We start from the raw sequence: 27,500 nt of genomic DNA, 5'->3' as shown, positions 1-27,500 counted from the left end.
TTTTGCTTATTTTCCGATGCCAAATACGATTCTTTTAACCGTCTATTTTATTTGATTTAGTTTAAAGCCAAATTTTCCACTGCTAACAGCCATGATAAAATGATCAATATTTATTGAATTTAATATGATCAATATATATTGAATTTAAAATGATCAATATTTATAGAATTTAAAATGATCAATATTTATAGAATTTAAAATGATCAATATATATTGAATTTAAAATGATCAATATTTATTGAATTTAAAATGATCAATATTTATTGAATTTAATATGATCAATATTTATAGAATTTAAAATGATCAATATATATTGAATTTAAAATGATCAATATTTATTGAATTTAAAATGATCAATATTTATTGAATTTAAAATGATCAATATATATTGAATTTAAAATGATCAATATATATTGAATTTAAAATGATCAATATTTATAGAATTTAAAATGATCAATATATATTGAATTTAAAATGATCAATATATATTGAATTTAAAATGATCAATATTTATAGAATTTAAAATGATCAATATATATTGAATTTAAAATGATCAATATTTATTGAATTTAAAATGATCAATATTTATTGAATTTAAAATGATCAATATATATTGAATTTAAAATGATCAATATATATTGAATTTAAAATGATCATTATATATTGAATTTAAAATGATCAATATTTATAGAATTTAAAATGATCAATATATATTGAATTTAAAATGATCAATATTTATTGAATTTAAAATGATCAATATTTATTGAATTTAAAATGATCAATATATATTGAATTTAAAATGATCAATATATATTGAATTTAAAATGATCAATATTTATAGAATTTAAAATGATCAATATATATTGAATTTAAAATGATCAATATTTATCGAATTTAAAATGATCAATATTTATAGAATTTAAAATGATCAATATTTATAGAATTTAAAATGATCAATATTTATAGAATTTAAAATGATCAATATTTATAGAATTTAAAATGATCAATATTTATAGAATTTAAAATGATCAATATTTATAGAATTTAAAATGATCAATATTTATAGAATTTAAAATGATCAATATTTATAGAATTTAAAATGATCAATATTTATTGAATTTAAAATGATCAATATTTATAGAATTTAAAATGATCAATATTTATAGAATTTAAAATGATCAATATTTATTGAATTTAAAATAATCAATATATATTGAATTTAAAATGATCAATATTTATAGAATTTAAAATGATCAATATATATTGAATTTAAAATGATCAATATTTATAGAATTTAAAATGATCAATATATATTGAATTTAAAATGATCAATATTTATAGAATTTAAAATGATCAATATATATTGAATTTAAAATGATCAATATTTATTGAATTTAAAATGATCAATATTTATAGAATTTAAAATGATCAATATTTATAGAATTTAAAATGATCAATATTTATAGAATTTAAAATGATCAATATTTATAGAATTTAAAATGATCAATATTTATAGCATTTAAAATGATCAATATTTATAGAATTTAAAATGATCATTATATATTGAATTTAAAATGATCAATATTTATAGAATTTAAAATGATCAATATTTATTGAATTTAAAATGATCAATATTTATAGAATTTAAAATGATCAATATATATTGAATTTAAAATGATCAATATTTATAGAATTTAAAATGATCAATATTTATTGAATTTAATATGATCAATATTTATAGAATTTAAAATGATCAATATTTATAGAATTTAAAATGATCATTATATATTGAATTTAAAATGATCAATATTTATAGAATTTAAAATGATCAATATTTATTGAATTTAAAATGATCAATATTTATAGAATTTAAAATGATCAATATATATTGAATTTAAAATGATCAATATTTATAGAATTTAAAATGATCAATATTTATTGAATTTAATATGATCAATATTTATAGAATTTAAAATGATCAATATTTATTGAATTTAAAATGATCAATATATATTGAATTTAAAATGATCAATATTTATTGAAGTTAAAATGATCAATATTTATTGAATTTAAAATGATCAATATTTATAGAATTTAAAATGATAAATATATATTGAATTTAAAATGATCAATATTTATAGAATTTAAAATGATCAATATATATTGAATTTAAAATGATCAATATTTATAGAATTTAAAATGATCAATATATATTGAATTTAAAATGATCAATATTTATAGAATTTAAAATGATCAATATTTGTTGAATTTAATATGATCAATATTTGTTGAATTTAATATGATCAATATTTGTTGAATTTAATATGATCAATATTTATAGAATTTAAAATGATCAATATTTATTGAATTTAATATGATCAATATTTATTGAATTTAATATGATCAATATTTATAGAATTTAATATGATCAATATTTATTGAATTTAATATGATCAATATTTATAGAATTTAATATGATCAATATTTATTGAATTTAATATGATCAATATTTATAGAATTTAAAATGATCAATATTTATAGAATTTAAAATGATCAATATTTATAGAATTTAAAATGATCAATATTTATAGAATTTAAAATGATCAATATTTATAGAATTTAAAATGATCAATATTTATTGAATTTAAAATGATCAATATTTATAGAATTTAAAATGATCAATATTTATTGAATTTAAAATGATCAATATTTATAGAATTTAAAATGATCAATATTTATAGAATTTAAAATGATCAATATTTATAGAATTTAAAATGATCAATATTTATTGAATTTAATATGATCAATATTTATAGAATTTAAAATGATCAATATTTATTGAATTTAAAATGATCAATATTTATTGAATTTAATATGATCAATATTTATTGAATTTAAAATGATCAATATTTATTGAATTTAATATGATCAATATTTATTGAATTTAATATGATCAATATTTGTTGAATTTAATATGATCAATATTTATTGAATTTAAAATGATCAATATTTATTGAATTTAATATGATCAATATTTATTGAATTTAAAATGATCAATATTTATTGAATTTAATATGATCAATATTTATTGAATTTAATATGATCAATATTTGTTGAATTTAAACTAATATGAAAATTAGATTCTATAGATCATCTTTCACAATTTTACATTTGAGAAAAAATAACTACTTCATAGTTAAATATCTAGAGATTATATAGAATCGAAATCGGAATCGGTAATTGTATCGGAATTGGTAATTTGGTAAGGAATCAGTAATTATATCGGAATCGGAAAATATAGGAATCGTCCCATCACTGAGATGAATTACATCACAGATCAATAAATCTTGTGATATCAAGTCTTACAAAATATTTTTTTTTTTTGGGGGGGGGGGGGGTTATATTTTATATAAGACAACCCCAGCCAAATAAAATTGCTGAATATACTAGACAGAGCAAATGAAAAATTTATAATTTTTATATATAAATTTCATTCAGAAACATATAACTAAAAAGCAAAAACAAAACATTATTTGAACAAAGAATACAATTCGAAGTAATTTCCTTTTTTCGTAGATTTTCGATGTAGGCTTATCTCCTCAGTATTCTTAGTTCAAATAATAAATTTTTGTTTCGAAAAAGTATATTTTTCTGAATGAAATTTAAATATCAAAAACTATAAATTTACACACACACACACACATACACACACGCACACACACACACACACACACACACACACACACACACACACACACACACACACACACACACACGTATATAATGAATAAATGACAAAAATTTAAAATGATAAATATATATTGAATTTAAAATGATCAATATTTATAGAATTTAAAATGATCAATATATATTGAATTTAAAATGATCAATATTTATAGAATTTAAAATGATCAATATATATTGAATTTAAAATGATCAATATTTATAGAATTTAAAATGATCAATATTTGTTGAATTTAATATGATCAATATTTGTTGAATTTAATATGATCAATATTTGTTGAATTTAATATGATCAATATTTATAGAATTTAAAATGATCAATATTTATTTAATTTAATATGATCAATATTTATTGAATTTAATATGATCAATATTTATAGAATTTAATATGATCAATATTTATTGAATTTAATATGATCAATATTTATAGAATTTAATATGATCAATATTTATTGAATTTAATATGATCAATATTTATAGAATTTAAAATGATCAATATTTATAGAATTTAAAATGATCAATATTTATAGAATTTAAAATGATCAATATTTATAGAATTTAAAATGATCAATATTTATAGAATTTAAAATGATCAATATTTATTGAATTTAAAATGATCAATATTTATAGAATTTAAAATGATCAATATTTATTGAATTTAAAATGATCAATATTTATAGAATTTAAAATGATCAATATTTATAGAATTTAAAATGATCAATATTTATAGAATTTAAAATGATCAATATTTATAGAATTTAAAATGATCAATATTTATTGAATTTAATATGATCAATATTTATAGAATTTAAAATGATCAATATTTATTGAATTTAAAATGATCAATATATATTGAATTTAAAATGATCAATATTTATTGAATTTAAAATGATCAATATGTATTGAATTTAAAATGATCAATATTTATAGAATTTAAAATGATCAATATATATTGAATTTAAAATGATCAATATTTATAGAATTTAAAATGATCAATATATATTGAATTTAAAATGATCAATATTTATAGAATTTAAAATGATCAATATATATTGAATTTAAAATGATCAATATTTATAGAATTTAAAATGATCAATATTTATTGAATTTAATATGATCAATATTTGTTGAATTTAATATGATCAATATTTATAGAATTTAAAATGATCAATATTTATTGAATTTAATATGATCAATATTTATTGAATTTAATATGATCAATATTTATTGAATTTAATATGATCAATATTTGTTGAATTTAATATGATCAATATTTATTGAATTTAAAATGATCAATATTTATTGAATTTAATATGATCAATATTTATTGAATTTAAAATGATCAATATTTATTGAATTTAATATGATCAATATTTATTGAATTTAATATGATCAATATTTGTTGAATTTAATATGATCAATATTTATTGAATTTAAAATGATCAATATTTATTGAATTTAATATGATCAATATTTATTGAATTTAAAATGATCAATATTTATTGAATTTAATATGATCAATATTTATTGAATTTAATATGATCAATATTTGTTGAATTTAAACTAATATGAAAATTAGATTCTATAGATCATCTTTCACAATTTTACATTTGAGAAAAAATAACTACTTCATAGTTAAATATCTAGAGATTATATAGAATCGAAATCGGAATCGGTAATTGTATCGGAATTGGTAATTTGGTAAGGAATCAGTAATTATATCGGAATCGGAAAATATAGGAATCGTCCCATCACTGAGATGAATTACATCACAGATCAATAAATCTTGTGATATCAAGTCTTACAAAATATTTTTTTTTTTTTTTGGGGGGGGGGGGTTATATTTTATATAAGACAACCCCAGCCAAATAAAATTGCTGAATATACTAGACAGAGCAAATGAAAAATTTATAATTTTTATATATAAATTTCATTCAGAAACATATAACTAAAAAGCAAAAACAAAACATTATTTGAACAAAGAATACAATTCGAAGTAATTTCCTTTTTTCGTAGATTTTCGATGTAGGCTTATCTCCTCAGTATTCTTAGTTCAAATAATAAATTTTTGTTTCGAAAAAGTATATTTTTCTGAATGAAATTTAAATATCAAAAACTATAAATTTACACACACACACACACACACACACGCACACACACACACACACACACACACACACACACACACACACACACACACACACACACACACACACACACACACACGTATATAATGAATAAATGACAAAAAAAAAACTATATTCCGAAGTTCATGATAATAATAAATAAGGTATTTGTAGCTTCTCTTCCAATTTTCGGATTTTAATCATGTCAAATCACATTTCATTTTCTTGTTGACGGATCGATTGTTGCTATTTCTTCTGATGAGTTAAGAGCATAATAGATTCACTGATTGATATAATAATTAAGTGATTGATTTTGCGCTACGAAACAGATGCCGTCAATAATCATAAATGTCAACTGAATTAAAGGAATAAATTATAAGATGGTCAACATCATGCAATTTGGAATATAGTCTTTTTGATCATTTATTCATTATATTGCTCTGTAATTAGAGCTTCTTAAATAAGGATTGGTATATATTATTATTATTATTCGTATTAAAATTATAGAATTTAGTAATTTAAGTTTTCATGTATAAATTATTATTATTATTATTATTTATTTATTTATTTATTTGCTTACTAGGAGTGGTCACAAAGACCATCGTCAAAGATTATTCTTTGAGAACAATATATGGTGTTCTCTATAGTCTGAGTGACAAGTTTCCTCAGATTTCTAGTAGCCCCCACCTCTTTCGATAACCTTTGCATTTGCGTTATCGCAAAAAACACTTACCATTGATTCTTCTCTGGCAGCGAACATTGGTCTTCAGTGGAATTTGGATGTTAATACACCTCCCTAAGGTTTCAGTCCTATTTTCTCATCTAGCGGAGGTCTGGCTAGTGCTTCTCTCTTTGGTCCTCCCATCCTCCTTGACCCTCACAACTTAGTATGAGGCCTGTTTATAGCGACACACAAAGAAAGGGGGGGAGGCAGGAGTGCAGGGAGTTAACTTCCAATTATACCGTTTCAGTTTCTATGATTCCATCTCGCTGTCGTCGTCGTCATCATCATCATTTCGGATAACCTAAAAAACAAAAGAAAACCAATCTTTTACTTTTTATTTAGAGTGGATGATTTCTTTCCAAATTCATTTCAAATGGTGGGGGATGTCTTACTTGCTATTTGTTTTATTGCTTCCCAGCAACACTTGAAATGGTTCCGTTCGGAATATTTTTTTACGGACTTTTTTTTACGTCGGGATGGAAGTGCATATATTTCTCTTTTTAGTAGTAGTAGTAGTAGTAGTAGTAGTAGTAGTAGTAGTGGAGAGGCAAGTAAATAGGAACATACGTGTCTATATAGTAGCTCAACAGCATACGACTAGAGCTGTTAATTTCACAAAATATTGTTATTGAGAGGCATTTAATAAAGGCACGTATTCATCCTCCACGTATTTGGGTTCTCCTTTGTCATTGTAGCGAAACTCGAAAATTGAAATATTGAATTTTAAGTGAAACCAACGGCATCTACTTAAGTATCATGTTATAGTAATGAACACGTCCAAAAATTACGAAAAACGATAAGGTATATTATTAATTATTAATGAAAACAGTTTTCGAAGACAATTAGCGAAAATCGTGTTTTACTAAAGAAGAAAAAAAACAAAACAAAAAAAAAAAAAAACAGAGTTCGAATTGTAACAAAAGGGAGGTAAATATTTTCTTAAAACTGAAAATCTTTGGCCAATTTAGCAAAACTTAATATTTGCTAATTGTCTGCAGAAACTGTTTTCATTAATTAATATTTTTACCTTTATGGTTTTTCGTAATTTTTTGATATTTTCATAACTGCGACATGATAATTCGGTAGATAGATTGGTTTCACTTGAAATTCTATATTTCATTTTTCGAATTGCGCTGCAATAACGAAGAAGAATCCGCATTTGTTTAAGATAAGTTGTTCACCTCTCCTTTCGTACATTTCACTCTTCCGAAACGATCACTGTAAGTATAACATCAAAGCATGTAAAAAAAAAAAAAAAAAAAATGAAAAATTATCATAAGTTTTACAAATAAAATCCTGACGATTAGGAAGAAACTTTAGGGTGCTGTCAATTTTTACCCCCCCTCTTTTTTCCAAGTAACTATGTAATTGTTAAACACCAGGGTCATTGCATGCATGTAACTATGTAAGTATAAAATAGAATTATCTATATATTAATTACAATAGAAAAATGCGAACATGAAAAGTAATATGGTTAAGCTTAAACATAGAAAAGTAAAGGACTAGTTGTTAAAACTGGAAAAGAAAAGGACAAGATATTCTAGTAAAAAACACAATAGATTTATAACTTAAAATATTGCAGCATAAAGAATTGATTATATAATATTAAATGGAATTAAAAAAAAAATTGAATGCTGCAATATTTTAAGTTATAAATTTATTACATTTTTTACTAGAATATATTTTCCTTTTCTTTTCCAGTTTTAACAACTAGTCCTTTACTTTCCCATGTTTAAGCTTAACCATATTACTTGCATTTTTCTATTGTAATCCATGATTTTTCCAGGCTTCCAATAAATTCACTTGTTCTTTGTTTGATTTCAGTCTTATTTCTTTGCCCCCATAAACATAACATACACATATGTAATAACAATGTACGGCACTCGTTTGCTTTCAATAAAATCCCCCCAATTATCCCCCTTTAATTCTTTTATTCTGTCTGTTTTATTTGTTACTTCTCTTTTTGCGATAGCAGTGAATTAGTAGCAACAGTAGTCGCTGAAGTGACGTGGTTGCTATGGGAACCAGTCATAAAAATCTTCGCTTACCTTGTTACGTTTTTTGACGATTTTGAACACCACTAAATTCATCATAACTTTTGTTTTATCGAACGAAAATTGAAAAAAAATTTTTTTTCACAATGTAGCTGAGAAAGTGATCTCTAAGCTGTAATAATTGTTTGAAATTTGGTCGAAAAATGAGTGAGCGGTGAAGCTTTAAAACAGTTCGAAATGACTAAAACTGTCACTTAACCATATATTCGAACACTACCGTGTTTGAATGATACGATAGCGTGTGTGTTATTTTGTGTATCACGCTTACATCCTTTTTCTTCCGAGAGACTGTCATTTTATTGTTATGACCTTCCATTTCTTGTAATAAATAATTTTACCAAGAATTCTTTATAAGTTTTGGTTTCGGTTTCGATTATAGCTGAAGGAAATCGTTATCAAATATATAAGAGGTTTATATGTCTGTCTGTCTGTCTCCATATTTTCAAACTCTTTCTCTCCCAAAACTAAAAGTCGCAGATTTTTTATTGACCATTCTTACATGGGTCTTTAGCTAAAATAGTTTTTAAGGTCCCAAAAAAATGGGTAAAAATTGAAAAATCGTTATATATTCTATACATTCATCTTAGATTTAAAATTTTTTTAATCAGTTCATATGTGTGTCACGTTGGTACAGTGGTAACGTTAACAGCTTTGAATGCTACAGTTTTTCTTTTGGTTCCGATTTTAGCTGATGGCACCCATATATATATATATATATATATATATATATATATATATATATATATATATATTTTACTTTTAAAATCACGACTCTATAATAATATATATGAAATTTGGACAAATAAAAATATCATATTCAAGCATACTTTACGACTGGCCAAAGCCGGACGACTCCCCCCCCCGCTAGTGTGGGTGTGTGTGTATATATATATATATATATATATATATATATATATATAAATATATATATTCTTCGTAATTTTGGTCTTGGTTTCGATTCAAGCTGATGCACCCAAGTTATATGGATATATTTTTTTTATTTTTGAAATCACAACTTTATAATATATAAGAATCGATAGAAAATTGACTCTATGATAATACATACAAAATCTGCATAAATTAAAATATCATATTTAAGCGTACTTTACGACCGAGCTACACCGGGCGTCACTGCTAGCTTAGATAAATACTTTTGTAGTTTTAACGAAAAAGTTAGTATAATATCAGGGCGTCTCCATTTACGTTGAACATCCACAGAATGCCAACATCAATATATTACACACGAAAGAGTCCGCTGTATAATTTCTACAAGTCCCGCTAGTTGTAACATCTAAATATTTTCGTTAATATCGCTAACGTTAGGTAATGTCCGTTTCGTATCTCTACCTCTACTATTAGATAGAAGGAACTGTGTATATTCGTTTCCTATGGGCTCTGAAACAGCTGGGCCAATTTTTAAAAAATTCACAAATGCACTTTATGTGCCTGGCAGTGTTCTTAGATAGGTTTTGTATCGGAATGTATTTTATAAGTATCAATAATCGAAAAAATTCGATAAAAGAAGGAGCAAGCGAGTTTGACTAAAGTTAACTCCTTATACAGCCTTACATCACAAGTGCATTTGAGAAGTTTTATTAGCGCACAAGCAGAAGGGCCCGGCATATAAAATCAACAGCACGCTTTTTGATATGACAAGAAGGGCGCGTTCAAAATGAATGTTTTTGTTTAAAGCACAATTAAACGATGATACTTGATATTTGCATTTTCAACTTTAATTCAAGCCAATATTACAGCACAAGTAGAAGGACCCGGCATATACGATCAACAGTAGGTTCTTTGATATAACAGGGGCACGTTCGAAAGGAATGTTACTGTTTAGAGCACAAAATTGTCATAATTGTTAATATTCAACTCTAACATTTACACCATTTAGTTACGTCACTATTAAAAAGCATCATTTTTTTAAAAACTGGAATAAATTAAAATATTGTTAAAAGAGTAATACAGGGAGTCCCAAAATGACCTGATAAATTTGTAGGTCAAATGAAATAAAATAAAATAAATAACAATTAAATAAAGAAAATAGGGGGTGGAACAATAAAATTATCAACCTAGAAAAGACATGATTCCATTTCCGTTTGATGAAAACCTGTTTTTTTTTTTTTTTTTTTTTTTTTTTTGCAGACATCTTCTCGTTGGTCAATTGTGTACAAATCCCAAGAGAGATAGGAGGCTTCTATCCTGTATGAAAGTGGCACAATGTTCAACGAGAAAATCGCAGATGCGCTGCTGTACAACTCATGCTCTCTGCCGATCCAAGTTATGACAACAGGACCATTGCCAGCACACTCAAAATGTATCGCTGGATTGCCACGAATAACAGGAACGTGCTCAGTGTAATGAAAACAAAGTTTCTGGTTTAGTGTGGTTTCAAGTGAGGGCCACATCATGCCACCTCACATCTTCGAAGTTGGCTTAAAAGTCAATACTAAAGTGTACTTGCTGAAGAGTGTGGTGATCCCCTGGTGCAATCTAGTGCCCACTGGCAGACCTTGGATGTGGCAGCAGGACTCGACACCGACCCACAAGTCCAAAGAGAGCCAGGCTTGGCTTTAAAAAGAGTGTTACAACCTTGTACCCTTCTTTCACTGGACCCCTTCCCCCACAACCTGAACCCATTGGACTACTTCGTTTGGTCATATATCGAGGACATCACCAACATGACCTCCTACAACACCAAAGCCAGCCTGATCGCCGTCATCCACCGAGTATTCACCGAGCCCCCGCCGGCTCTTGTGAAAAAGGCATGCTCCCAGTTCTGGACCCGTATCGAGGCAGTGATTGAGGCTGAAACATGCTACATTGAATAGATGTCAGCTCTACTGCATAATCAAGTTACCTAAATTGATTTTTTTCAATAAGTTTTAAAATAAAGCTGTAGTGTTGCTTAATTTGGGGTGACAAATTTATCGTTCTACCATGTAATATTTTTATTTTTTAAATATACGTAGAATGCCATTTTATTTCACACACTCTTAAATATTAAATCAGCCAAATGTTTCTCATCATTGCTAACACACGACTGTAGACGTTCAAGAAAGTTTTCAATAACTCGATTGATCATTTCGGGTGGAATAACAACAATTTCAGAACGATTAACTCGTTTTAATTCTTCAAGAGATCAGGGGCGGTGGCTGAATACTTTTGACTTCCAAAATCCCCTACAAGAATAATCGCGGGCCAACGAATATCACCATGCAAAGAAATCGAATTATTCGGGAACATTTCCTTGAAGTACATGAATACTGATAAATAAATTTTAACATTATCAAAATTAAATGATATTCTACGTACATTAATTTTTTTTTATTTAACTCTTATTTAATTTTTTTTTTTTTTTTTTTACCTAAAAATGTGTCAGATCATTTTGGAACACCCTATAAAAAAACTATCTGACAGCCCAGCGTTGCCCGGTTGTACAATACGCTTAAGCATGATTTTTTAATTCATGCATATTGTCTATTATAGAATCAATCTTATATATATATATATATTACAAGGAATATTTGGTTGGTGGACTAATTGGCAATAAATAGATAAATAAATAATAATGATAATGTTGTTCATCAAGTTCTGTCTGAGTTTGTTCCCAATATCACGTCAGCTAATATTTGGGCTTGGCGATGAATGCACTGGAAAAGTCACTTCTAATTAATGTTTACTTTTAAAATATGCGAACGAAAAAATGATTTGCGGCAATTTTAAATGGTACCTTTTTATTTATCGTAAATTGAACTCATTAATAAGAAAAAGCCGATGTCTCACAAGTAGGAATTTTATACTCGCTAGAATGATGCCATTCAAGATCCTAACCTAGCGAGCAATTAGTAATTGAAATTTCAGAATGTGAGAGATTATATAATTATTTCCACAGTCAAACAACGTCGCAGCTCACAAGAGCTGTGACAAGAGCTATCCTAAGTTCGGATATGTATAACTGATGAGCCCAAATAAGGAAGAAACTCGATTCTTGAACTTCCGATTTGTTGGCTGTCATTCCTACTTGTGAGACATCGGCTTGGGTTATTATTGATTGGATGACCACACCTCTTGTTCGAGACGAAGTAGGTTCATTCCATAGTCGGATTTCGCTGCGGTTTGCTTGATCTATGTTAGTTAATTGACTTTCTTGTGTGTGGTGCAGGAGGCGCCGGTTTTGAATCCCGAGTTCGGATATGTCTAACTGATGAACGCAAATGAGGGCGAAAATCAACTATTCGACTTCCGGTTTGTTAGCTGTCATGGCTCTTGTGAGCTGCGACGTTGTTCGACTGTAGAACTAACGATTCCAAAAGTTGTCCGATCTTCATAACTCTTTAAATATTTAACTATAAAGTTGTTATTTTTTCGATTACCGTAAAAACACATGTGAAATATGCAGACATTTTCTCAAAAGTAAAAACATACTTGTGAGATGGTCTATAGATTTTATTTTAACGGGAGTTTAAAATCAATAAATATTGATTATTTTAGTATCATTACAAATAGTTCAAGATTTTTCTTTTTCTTTTTTTTTTTTTTTAAATCAAATGAAAAAACCCTTACCTCCGAGTGGCCTCCGGGCCTTGATAAGTGGTGACTTCTGTGTAAAAAAAAAAAAAAAAAAAATAATTATAGGAATCGTTTTGGGATCGGTAAATATGCATAAATTTTCTAATTCCTATACATAATCCGATACCTCCAAAGTTCCGATTTTTCCGATTCCGATTAATCGTCCCAATACTAATACACATATACATACACACATATACATACATATACACATATATAAATAGTTATATATATATATATATATATATATATATATATAAATAGTTATATATATATATACATACATGCATATATGAACAGATATATATATATATATATATATATATATATATATATATATATATATATATACTAGCAAAAGTATCGTCGTTGACTGGGTTCAAAAACAGCCTACAGAAAATGGACTCTGATTTATGAAAGTATGATAGGTTATGAAAAGGAAGGGTTGTAAAGAGATAGCTTCGAATTTGGGGGTATCAAAACCAAAGCAAAGTAAAAATAAAATAGATAAACCCCATAATTTATTATACCATACCTGTTCACACTGAAACACTTATTACAATATTCTGTGTATCTATATTAAAAAAAAACCTTGTTAAACTTTGTGACATATTTCCATTCTATGGAGGTCAGGCGCAAACGAACACCCTATAATTTTATTATACCATATTTCTTCAAACTGAAACATAATTATCAAAGTATACTTACGCAGATAGATATGAAAAGTCTTTATTAAAGTTTGTTCCTATTTCCATTCTATGGAGGCCAGGCGCGAACACAGACCCCACAATTTTATTATAGTATCCCTATTTAAGTAAAAACATACTTATCAAAATATTATTATGTATATCTATATCAAAAACACTTGTAAACGTTTTTAATTTTTTATTTCCATACTTTGTGGGCCAGGTGCGTACACAGACCCCACAATTTTAATGAATCATCATTATGCCAGATCAAACATACCTATTCCTGTGTCTCGATACATCTTCTATCATTATATGTGATCAGTGTTCTAAAATAATCAACCATATAGGAGCCTGACACACCAGACACACACACACACACACACACACACACACGCAGATGTTCAGCTTTATATATATATATATATATATATATATATATATATATATATATTCACTAGCAGGCTGTCCGCCATTGCCCGATCGTAAAATACGTTTATATATATATATATATATATATATATATATATGATATTTTTATTCATGCAGATTTCGTATTTATTATTATTATATTGGACCCAATATATAGTGATGATTAAAAAAAATTACTCGAACTGAAACCAAAATGTTTAGCTTACAATTTACTTTTTGTATTGACGTTTATGCCTGAGACCTGTTTGCTGCAAGGCTAAAATTCAAACATGAGCCAATAGCTATTGCGTTACTCATGCATATTTGTAATGCCGTCGTTCGACCTTAACCTGGCAGATTTTTAATTTTCACACATTTGCACCGATTTTCTCCGGCTAAAGCCCAGATATGAAGTTTCACATGGGTTCGAATACCCTATATATTGAGTTAAATAGAAAAAGAATGGTTTTTAATATGAATATCAAAACACACAAAAAAAATGCACGACAGTATAACGTAACATACAATGGCAGCCATATTTTTTTAAAAAAATAGTTCAAATTAGAAAGAAAAACATGGCCGCAATTGCATGTACTGTTGTGCATATAAAAATATATTTAAAAAAAAAAAGATAAAAATGAAGTTTTTAATGGTTTTATTATAATATTCGTGTTTGATACTATGTTTTATCAAAAAAAAAAAAAAAAAAGAAAAAAAAATCTTTTTATTATATTATATGAGGGAAATAATTTATCCACCTGAAGTGCATATTCATCGCAAACACTTCTTGGCAACCTTCCAAGATAAATATAAATATAAATATATGTATACAAATATAATATGAATAAACCACAAATATAAAGACATGTACATGAATATAGTTTACTCTGGCTACGTATCAAGAAGACACAACAAAAGAATAATAAATCTGAGAACATTATTTGTTCATCTATTCTAGATTATTCTGTGTCAATCTTTGGCATTAATGTACAAAATATCTTTTGTTTTGAGATTGAATCGCAGTCTTGTTGCATTCTAATTTTAATGGTAGTCCAATAGCCTTTGAAATGTGTATTTAAAATAGTTTCAGTCAATAAATTATCGTCGCATTTAATTACATTTTACATTCGTTTGATCCAATTACGAAACCGACTGTCGAACACCGACCGTCACTGTCTAATCTTCTCGTATGTTCGTTCATTTCAATAGTTTTGATGAATATAACGCACCTAATAACTAAATAAAAATAATTGTTGGTTTAAGTTAATCAACATAATCGGTGATGAAGAGAAAATGCTGTTGTATACAAAATACTTTATCGTCTTTAAATAAATCGCCTACGAAAAGATGTCTAAACTTCCGCCAATTGAGTAACTTCGTTTTTATTATTCGTTAGCAACAAAATCACACCCCTTCACTGTTGAGGTCCCTGAATGCCAGAAAGTTTTCTATTCTAATAGGTTCTTCCCTAGACTTTGGAATTCCCTTCTTGCTACCTGCTTCCCTGGCTCTACTGATATGCAGAAGTTTTAATCAACGTAAATCAACATCTGTTAAACTTTCCTAGGTATGGTCCCAAATAGTAGCCGCTTCTGTCCGAGTGGCGATATGCCTTGTTAAGAGGTGAACGCGAGTAATATATATATATATATATATATATATATATATATATATATATATATATATATATATATATATATATATATATATGAACAAATGATTAATAAAACATGCTAAAAGGCATCTTGAAAAAGAGTTAAAAACATATTTAATTTTAAAAAAGGAAGCACAAGATAAGTGGATAGTCCTTAATCCGCGGAGTTTCGAAGAAATACCCTCCTTCTTATCAAAGGGCAGGAATTAGCAAAATGCGGGATCGGATTTTGCATATAAAAGTATTGAATGAAACTACAAGTAAGTCACAGATCTTACTTGGTTAAAAAAAAAAGGGCGAGGTAAGGGGAATAGGAGGTAAAAGAAAAATGATAAACTGATAAACTGATAAAATGATATTACTTTACTTGTAAATATTAACTCTTTAATATTTATAATATATTTTAAGTTTACCATTTTGATTTCCTTGGTAAACTTATTGTAATTTTAATTTTTTATTTTTATATATATATATATATATATATATATATATATATAATTTGTTACACATTTTGGAAAAAAGTATTCCAGCAGAGTGCTCTATTACTATTATAAGGAAAAATCCGAAAATAAGAGCGTATTAGTTATGTTTTATTTACAGAAAGTTTAGATGAGATAACTCATCGATACCGTCGACTGAAGAGAGCTTGGTATGGGTATCTAAAACGGTCTCTATTTGTTAGGTTTGAAACCGACGGTATCGATGAATATCTCATCTAAACTTTCTGTAAATAAAACTATATATATATATATATATATATATATATATATATATATATATATATATATATATATATATATATATTTGTATAAGTAACTTAAATATATTTTGTAAATAGATATGTCTAAGCTCATGTGCTAAGAGTGTTTAATTAGAAAAAGTCAGGTCAGCAGCGCCCCCGAGGCGGGGGCACTCTGACCTGCAAAATGTGCCTGCGCAGCCTCATCGATATTCCCCGGTCTCAAAGAGAGAAGACAAAGCCTGAAAACTTCACAGAAATAATATTACACCACAATCAACAGGGGCCAGGTCATTACAGGAATGGTCTTGTCCTTGTTGCCTTTTTTTTTGGAGGTGGGGGTCGAGATGTGCTAAGAAATCGTACTTCACACGCGCCTGTGCGAACAGAAATGCTTGTAAGTTTGGGTGTTTGTACGTAAAACGTGGGTCGATGTAAATACTTGAATTACCCTTTCTGATCGCGTAAGAGTGCATCCAACCCGATTTAGCTTAAAATTAAATGGTATAATGCCAGTTGGTTTCTCGGATGAAAGTGGCGAGATAATTGTCAGGCTATTGTAAACATCGTTTTTCGTCTATAAAAAATAGATTTAAAAAATATCAGAAATCCATTTTATCTATGAGAAATAGAATTAAAAAATATCGAAAATCGATTTTATCTATGAGAAACAGATTTTAAAAAATATAAAAAATTGATTTTTCTATAAGAAATAGATTTTAAAAAATGTCAAAAATCGATTTTTCTATAAGAAACAGATTTTAAAAAATATCAAAAGTCGATTTTTCTATGAGAAATAAATTTTAAAAAGTATAAAAAAATCGATTTTATCTATAAGAAACAGATTTTAAAAAATCGATTTTATAAATAAGTAATAGATTTTAAAAATATCAAAAATCGATTTTTCTATACGAAACAGATTTTTAAAAATATAAAAAATCGATTTTATCAATAAGAAATAGATCTAAAAATATTTTTAAAATCGTTTTTAAAAATGTCCAAAAATCAATTTTTATCTATAAAAAATAGATTTTTAAAAATATCGAAAATCATTTGTTTGTCTATAAAAAATAGATTTGAAAAATATCAAAAATCATTTTTCATTTATAATGAATAAATTTTGAAAAGGGTACAAAAACGGAAATCCATGTTTCTGAGTCCACGTGCGTCTGTGAGGCCAACGAAAATCTTTTTAATTTTCTTTAAGTATGTATAACACTTACAGTGGGTTATTATCGACACAGGTCTGCAGACAGTGCCGTCTTATATGTGCTCTGATGAACTCGTTGCACTTGTGCTCCCCCTCGATGTACATATCCCGACAAATCCGCTTAGCAACAAAATCACACCCCTTCACTGTTGAGGTCCCTAAATTCCAGAAAGCTTTCTACTCTAATAGTTTCTTTCCTCGACCAGCTAGACTTTGGAATTTCCTTTCTGCTACCCGCTTCCCTGACTGTACTGATATACAGTAGTTTAAATGTAATGTAAACCAATATCTTGTTAATCTTTCCTAGGCATGGTTCCAAATAGTAGCACCTTACGTCCAAGTGGCTTGTTAGGGGTGAACGTGAGTAAAAAAAAAAAATGTCAGCATACAAGGAGACTGTAAAAATGTACTAACACAACCACTCACAAGCTTGATAAAATGACACATATATTAATTGTTTTTATACTTCCAACAAAATTTGTGTTTGAACATAAAAACATACCATAAAAGTAAAGATTAACTGACACGAACGTTTGATCACCATAAGATACAAATCATACTCAATTAGTAAACTACTAGTGTGCGCGTGTGTGTGTGTGTGGGGGGACACCCGGCTTTGCCCGGTCGTAAAATACGCTTAAATATGATATTTTAATTTGTCCAGATTTCGTATATATTATTATAGAGTCGTGATTTCAAAAGTAAAACAAAAAATTATTTAGGTGCCATCAGCTAAAATCGAAACCGAAAGCAAAATTGTAGCATTTAAAGTTGGTGACGTTACCACTGTACCAACGTGACACGGATATAAACTGATAAAAAATTAAAAATAAACTAAGATGTACAAAATGTATTACGATTTAAAAACTATTTTAACCGGCTAAAGACCTATAAAACAACGGCTCATTAAAAAAAATACAATCATTTGAGACCCCTAGCGCCGCTCTGCGACTTTTAGTTTCGGAAGTGATAGAGTTTGAAAATATGGAGACAGACAGACATATAGCCTTTTATATATTAGATATAGAAACGGCACAACAAGCCATTTCTGTGTATTATGTATCACGTGTGCATTTATAAGAATTTTAGGATGCTGTAACTAATAGAACAAAAATGAAATGGAAAAATGAATACGCAACACAGCAAAGGCAAGATAAGTTACTCTTCTACCTACCTGGATAAGTTTATCAACGTTTTAACTTTTTTAAAACTGTTTTTGTTGTTATTTAAACAAACCTAGTGCTACTCTGTTCAGCTAGAACGACCCCCCCCCAAATATGATTATCTATAAGCACCTGATAATCGTTAAAAAATCGAAAATTAAACAAATTACTGGTATAAATATATACAAAAAAATGTCAACAATTGTGCGAAAATGCAATTTGTTGCATATTTGTTTTTTCGACCCCCCCCCCATTTTTGTGCTGTTAGAGTACATTATATTTTATTTTTATAAAACGAAACATTTATAGATTTGCACAGGATCTCTATGTTAGCAACCCCTTCCCCATAAATAAGTTGTAATTACAGAACAAAGTCGATTTCAGACATCGAACAAGTGTTCAATAAGTAGTTAATTTTTTTAGCACATATAAACTGAAATTGATAAACCAAATAAATATTTCTCACCAAAATGTGTCTCTCGCCTCATAACAACGTACATTATTATTGTTGTGTATTTATTAATTTTCTTTTTTTAATGCGAAACTCATATGCAAAGTGCCTTCAGAAAGTTTCCAGACATTTTTGAACAGGTAATTAAAATTGTCGTAGATTCTTGGAAATTCAGTATGATATTGCTATGCATATTATAAGATGACTGACCAATTTTTATGATGAAATGGACAGCTACAGCAGGAATAAGGAATACACTAAAGCCTGATTGTTACAGTTGATGAATTTCAAAAATGCAATCTGGACGTGAGGACACTTTAGAAGAACGATATGCAACGCAATTCTGTGTTAAACTTGGAAAAAATGCCACAGAAACGCATGGCAAGCCTCAGACTGCTGTTTGACCATCTTGCATGAATCGAGCATCAGCTTTTTGAATGGCATAAGAGATTCAAGAAAGGTAGGGAGTCTGTGAGAGATGATGAGTGGTGTGGGAGGAGTATAGAAGTTAGAACACCAGAGTTGGTTTGCCAAATGAAGAATTTCATGAATAAGGAACGTCGCGTGTCTATAGAGACGATAAGTGCGCAGTTTGATGTCAGTGTGGGAACTGTACACACAATTATTCGTAAGGAACTGAAGATGCATATTTGCGTGAAGTTTGTCCCGCGGGTGTTCAAAGAAGATTAGCTAGAAAGACGTTGTCATGTCAACAAGATGGGCATCAAGACAGTTCCTCATCCTCCCTAAAGTCCAGACCTCGCTCCCTGTGACTTTGGTTATTCTCTAAGCTCAAGGAAAACCTTAGAGACTGTCGTTATGAGACAATTGAGGAGATGAAAGAGATTGTGACGAGGGTCATTGACACGTTAACACGACTGGATTTCCATGGGGCCTTCCAGAAGTTGTTGAAATGATACAAGTGCATTGTAGCCGGAGGAGATTACTTCGAAGGGGACTAAAGTTTCATGTGTGTACTATCAATAAAAGTGCCCATACGAGAAAAGTCTTGAAGCCACCTCGTATATGAGTAAATTGATTTATAATTATTCCAGTCAGGCAAACCTATTAAAACTAGTGTTGGGACGATCAATCGGAATCAAATGAGAATCGGAAAAATCGGAACTATTTGAGATATCAGAAAAATTCGTGTCTACTTTTCGATGCCAAAAACGATTCTTTTAATTATCTATTTAAAAAAAATGTTTTAAACAAAATCGGCGCTTGTTAAGATAGTCGATAGATCGATTTGTTAAATGTGTCGTTTTAAGCAAAAACGATATTGCATACTTAATTGCCATGTCGAAAATAGTAACATATTAAAAAATCACGAAAATTTATCGAGGAGAACTACTGCTATTGTGATTTTAGTTTAAAAAAGGTCTATCGCTATAGACTACAAATGTCGGAAAGCATTACAATGTAATTTAAATTTTGCGGTCCGAGTTATGTCCTCTATGTGTGAACTCTTCACCGTCTACTTTATAACATTTAAGAAAAATGAAATTGTACACAATTTTCCGTAAAAAATACTTTTAACTATAAATAACTTTCTACGGAATAAATTTTCGTAATTTTTGGATATAATAATATTTTCGACATGACAAGTAAGTACGTAATATTGTTTTTGCTTAAAACGACACATTAAAAAATCAATCTTTCGTCTCTATATTAACAAGCACCACAAAATCTTCCACTGATGGTAGCAAATAAATAAAATAGTAAATACTTATTGATTATAAATTACCAGAAAAACTAAAATCTATACATCGTCAACCACAAATATACTAAAGACCAAATTTCAAGCCTGTAGATTAAAAATCCGTTGAGTACATAGGTTGAGAAGTGTCCTCACATACACATTCTCACTTTTATCGATGTACACGATTTTTTTTCCATGATACATATTATACACTTTAAAGAATTTATAATTTCGAAGATTTTCTGGATTGTAGGTTATGTATCGATACATATCTCTATTTAAAGATGAAAGCACTGTGTGTGTGTGTGTGTGTGTGTGTGCGTGCGTGCGTGCGTGCGTGCGTGCGTGTGTGTGTGTGTGAATTCCTTAATGACTCCAAAAACGGCTGGGCCGATTTTTATGAAATGTCACACAAATGTACTTTATGTGTCTGGGAGTGTTCTTAGATAAGTTTTGTATCGGAATACCTCCGATAAGTATCGATAATAGATAACTAAAAAAAAAAAAAATTATCCAAAGAAGGAACAGTTCGAGTTCGACCAAAGTTAATACTTCTATACAGTCTTCCATCGTAAGTTTATTTGAGAAGTTTTATCACCGTACAAGCAGAAGGGCCTGGTATAAAAAAATCAACAGTGAGTCATTTGATTTATTTCAATATTGTATTATATCTGTGTAAAGCTGAATATAAATTTCAATGGAATGTAAGATAATTTATTTTCTTGATTAAAAAATCAATGCAAACAAAACTCCATTTAAACAGTTGAAACGAAGCTGAAGGCAAATATAATGAAAGTTTTACTGACGAAAATATATAGACTTTATAGCATGATGAAAAACCAGTGCTTCACACAGATTGGACTCACTTTATGAAATTTATTACATATTTCTACCTATATATAAAATGAATTTTATTGCATATTTCTACCTATATATAAAAGGTCCCTTATGTGTGTCATCCTATACAGACTCCAAAATGGTTGGGCCGATTTTTTTTTTCTTTTTTTTTTTACTTTCACACAAATGTAATTTATGTAGCTGGGAGTGTTCTTAGAAAAAGTTTGTATCGGAATGCTTCCGATAAGTATGGAAAATCGATAATCAAAAAATCCATATGGAACAAAGTCACACAAGCGACGTGTATTTTATGCACGAGTAGAGATAGAGATATTTCTGTATATATTTATATATATGTATATAGATATATTTATATATATGTATATGGATATATTTATATATATGTATATAGATGTATTTATATATATATGTATATAGATATATTTATATATATATGCATATAGATGTATTTATATATATATGTATATAGATATATTTATATATATATGCATATGGATATATTTATATATATATGCATATGGATATATTTATATATATATGCATATGGATATATTAATATATATATGTATATGGATATATTTATATATATATATGTGGATATATTTATATATATATATATGTGGATATATTTATATATATATATGTATATGGATATATTTATATATATATGTATATGGATATATTTATATATATATGTATATGGATATATTTATATATATATGTATATGAATATATTTATATATATATGTATATGAATATATTTATATATATATGTATATGAATATATTTATATATATATATATATGTATATGAATATATTTATATATATATGTGTATATGAATATATATATATATATATGTATATGGGTATATTTATATATATGTATATAGATATATTTATGTATATGGATATATATATGTATATGGATATATATATATATATATATATATATATATATATATCCATATATATATATATCCATATATATATATATCCATATACATATATATATCCATATACATAAATATATCTATATACATATATATAAATATATCCATATACATATATTTATATATACAGAATGTATATATATATATATATATATAATATATATATATATATATATATATATATATATATATATATATATATATCCATATACATATCCATATACATATATATATATATATATATATATATATATATATATATATATATATATATACAGAAAGATACGGTAATAAAAAATAAAACGCATATTTACTCTACAACAGTATTGAGCACTCTCTTCAGTTTTTATTAATTACCATTTCTACTATATATATATAGTGGAAATGGTAATTAATAAAAACTGAAGAAAGTGCTCAATACTGTTGTAGAGTAAATATGCGTTTTATTTTTTATTACCGTATTTTCTGTTAAGTTACATTATTGTTTCAGCTATCCGGCCGTTTTTTTTTTTTTTTGGCTGTCTGTAGCTTCCTCAGACTTTTACAGAAATTACTGTAAAAGTCTGAGGAAGCTATAGACGGCCCCCCCCCCAAAAAAAACGGTCGGGTAGCTGAAAGACTGATGTAACTTAACAGAAAGATACGGTAATAAAAAATAAAACGCATATATATATATATATATATATATATATATATATATATATATATATATATATATATATATATATATATATATATACGTATATGGATATATTTATAGATATGGATATATTTATAGATATAGATATATTTATAGATATAGATATATTTATATTTATGTATATAGATGCATTTATATTTATAGATATGAATATATTTATATTTATAGATATGAATATTTATGTGTATAGATATATTTATATTTATGTATATGGATATATTTATATTTATGCATATGGATATATTTATATTTATGTATATGGATATATTTATATTTATGCATATGGATATATTTATATTTATATATATAGATATTGATGTGTATGGATATATTTATATTTATTGTATATGGATATATTTATGTATACATTTGTTTATATATGTGCGTGTGTATTTATGTAAAGTTAAGTATAGATTTATATATTTGTACGAATGTAGGATTCACTCGTAAACTAATTAACCGATCATTATGAATTTTGGAATGCAGTGGCTGAGTATAAGGGTGGATGATGAGGGCTATATTTTATTCGATGTAGTTTTGTAAAAAGTTAGAAAAGGAGGGTGTGGTAGACTTCCATAAAAATTTCAGATAGCGCTGATTTTTTATTTATTTTTTTTAAATTTGAACACTAGGTATTACGACATGAAATACTATTTCCAAAATTTGAGTTTCGTTTAAGCATGTAAGAAGGGTAAAAGGTGACCAATATAGGCATTAAAATGTTATTAAAAATTAAAATAATTTCAAATTTGCATCATATCAAATCCAAATTGAATCAGAATTTCCTTTGAACAGGACCTAAGCTTAAAACTTAAATGTTAGACATTTAAGAATAATGTTATAAAAATATTTGCTTATAATTAGTTAAAGAATTTAAGCTATTAGATTTAGTAGAAGTATGTTCGAAATTCTAACTGGGAATTAAAGTGATGTAAAAGTTTAATTCGGTGTAATTCATTTTACTTAGAACAGATATTCACTCACAATTTTTAGTTTATTTATTTTAGAAAGTCGCCCATAATTTGTTTGGACGTATATATAACATTTCTTTTTTATTTATTTGATTTATGTCTCATATATATAATATGTATATATATATATATATATAATATATATATATATATATATTATATATACATTATATATTATATGTATACATTATATATATATATATTATATATGTTATATATGTATTATGTGTATACATTATATATATTATATATATACGTTATATATATATTATATATATACGTTATATATATATTATATATATACGTTATATATATATTATATATATACGTTATATATATTATATATGTACATTATATATATTATATATGTACATTATATATATATTATATATATACATTATATATATAATATATATTATATATATATTATATTATATATATAAATATATTATATACATTATATATATATTATATATATACATTATATATATACATATTATATATATACATTATATATATAATATATATATATTATATATATATATATTTGTTATATATTGTATACATATAATATATATTATATATATTTATTATATATTATATATAAATATATGTATATATTTAATATATATTATATATATAAATATATTATATTATATATATATGGATATATTACATATATAGGATGACTCCAAAAAAAAAACGGGCCTCGACTCTAATTAGGCCCCGTTTCTTAGTTTTTTGTCCAAATGAAATGAAACTTTGGTCATAATTAGTTTATTATATTCAAAACATTACATCAAAACATTTTGGTCTTTTTTTTCTCTATTTAGCTTTTGTTTTTTTTTTGGTCACCCTGTATTATACTATATATATTATATATATATTACATACATATATGTATTATATATATATATATATATATATATATATATATATATATATTATATATATATATTTTATATATATATATATATATTTTATATATATATATATATATTTTATATATATATATATATATATATATTTTATATATATATATATATATTTTATATATATATATATGTATATATATATATTATATATATATATATATATTTTATATATATATGTATATTTTATATATATATATATTTTATATATATATATATATATTTTATATATATATATATGTATATATATATATATTATATATATATATATATATTTTATATATATATGTATATTTTATATATATATATATATTTTATATATATATATATATATATATTTTATATATATATATATATATTTTATATATATATATATATATATATTATATATATATATATATTTTATATATATATATATATATATATGCGTAGGCGTGTGTGTGTATGGTGTTTGTGTATATGTATGAAAGTATATATATAACATATATAAGACTATGCATATAATATATATATGTATGGGAATATATATATATATATATATATATATATATACATATATATATATATTCATGGAGGTATATATATAATATATATATATATATTCATGGAGGTATATATATAATATATATATATGTATGGGAATATATATATATGCATGGAGGTATATATATATATATATATATATATATATATATATTCATGGAGGTATATATATAATATATATATATGTATGGGAATATATATATATGCATGGAGGTATATATATATATATATATATATATATATATATATATACGAGGGGCGTGCATTAAGTAAGGACCCTGACTCACTTCCAGTTGTCTCATCTGGCTGAAATTTTGCATTTGCAATAATTTATATCGCTATCGGTTATGTGGCAAATTACAGCCCTGAACTAATTGTGGTTTCTGTTTTACCGGTGTTAGAACTGTGTCAGGTTTGAAACGGTTTTTCTATTTGAAAGGACGCACACCACAGAGAATTTTGATGAAATGAAATAAACTTATGGTGATAATGCCCCATCATATGACCTTGTAAAACGCTGGTATCCTGAATTCAAATATGGCCGGAAGTCTGTGAAAACACCTTCCAGACCTGGTCGCCCCCTTCTGCCATTGGTGAGGCATCTGTCTGTCAAGTTGAGGCTGCAATGGAAGAGAAGCTAGGCGCATTACGATTCGCCAAATAGCCCAAGATGTCAACATTAGTACAGGGTCTGTGGAAACTATCATTCATGACCATTTGCATATGCATAAGGTGTCTGCCAGATGGATTCCCATGTTGCTCACACCATCCCAGAAGCGAGAACGCATCGAGTGCTCAAGGATGAATTTGGAGATATGCCAAGAAGATGGGTCAAAGTTTTTTAAAAGACTGATTCCACAGGATGAAATCTGGGTCCATCACTATGATCCAGAGACCAAAGCCCAGTCAATGTAATGGAAGCACTTGGACTCACCGCCTCCAAAGAAGGCAAGGGTGCAGCCCTCCACCGGCAAGGTCATGCTCACAGTCTTCTGGGACCAGGACGGAGTAGTGATGACAGATTTTCTAGCAAAGGGTACCACAATTACAGGAGCCTATTATGCTTCACTTTTGAGGAAATTAAGGGAAGCTATCAAAATCAAGAGGCGAGGCAAGATCAGCAAAGACACCCTTCTCCTGCAGGACAACGCTCCGGTCCACAACTCGCATGTCGTCAGATCAGATGCACGGGCATGTGGTTATGAAATCCTGCTCCATCCTCCCTACTCTCCTGACCTAGCACCCCCTGACTTTCATGTTTTCCCAGCCATGAAGTTGATTTTGAAAGGAAAGCGTTTCCCATATGATG

General features: G+C 26.7%; 1 long non-coding RNA gene across 2 annotated transcripts in view; it reads left to right on the top strand.

Annotated features, from left to right (window-relative positions):
* LOC145278071 (uncharacterized) overlaps positions 1-27,500 on the top strand; it is a 176,933-nt gene that overhangs the window by 72,372 nt on the left and 77,061 nt on the right. Inside the window, exon 3 of one of the 2 annotated variants that reach the window (XR_013868330.1) lies at positions 10,794-11,583. The exons of the other annotated variant lie outside the window; for it this stretch is intronic. This is a non-coding gene — a long non-coding RNA (uncharacterized LOC145278071). Of the gene's footprint in view, positions 1-10,793; positions 11,584-27,500 lie in introns of those variants that run through there. 2 annotated transcript variants of the gene reach the window in all.

Source organism: Euprymna scolopes, chromosome 6 (genome assembly GCF_053919585.1).
Source record: "Euprymna scolopes isolate OS-2025 chromosome 6, ASM5391958v1, whole genome shotgun sequence".
NCBI classification, from domain to species: Eukaryota; Metazoa; Mollusca; class Cephalopoda; order Sepiida; family Sepiolidae; genus Euprymna; species Euprymna scolopes.
Note: the sequence above shows the minus strand (reverse complement) of the source record. Positions and strands in the feature narration are given on the sequence as shown.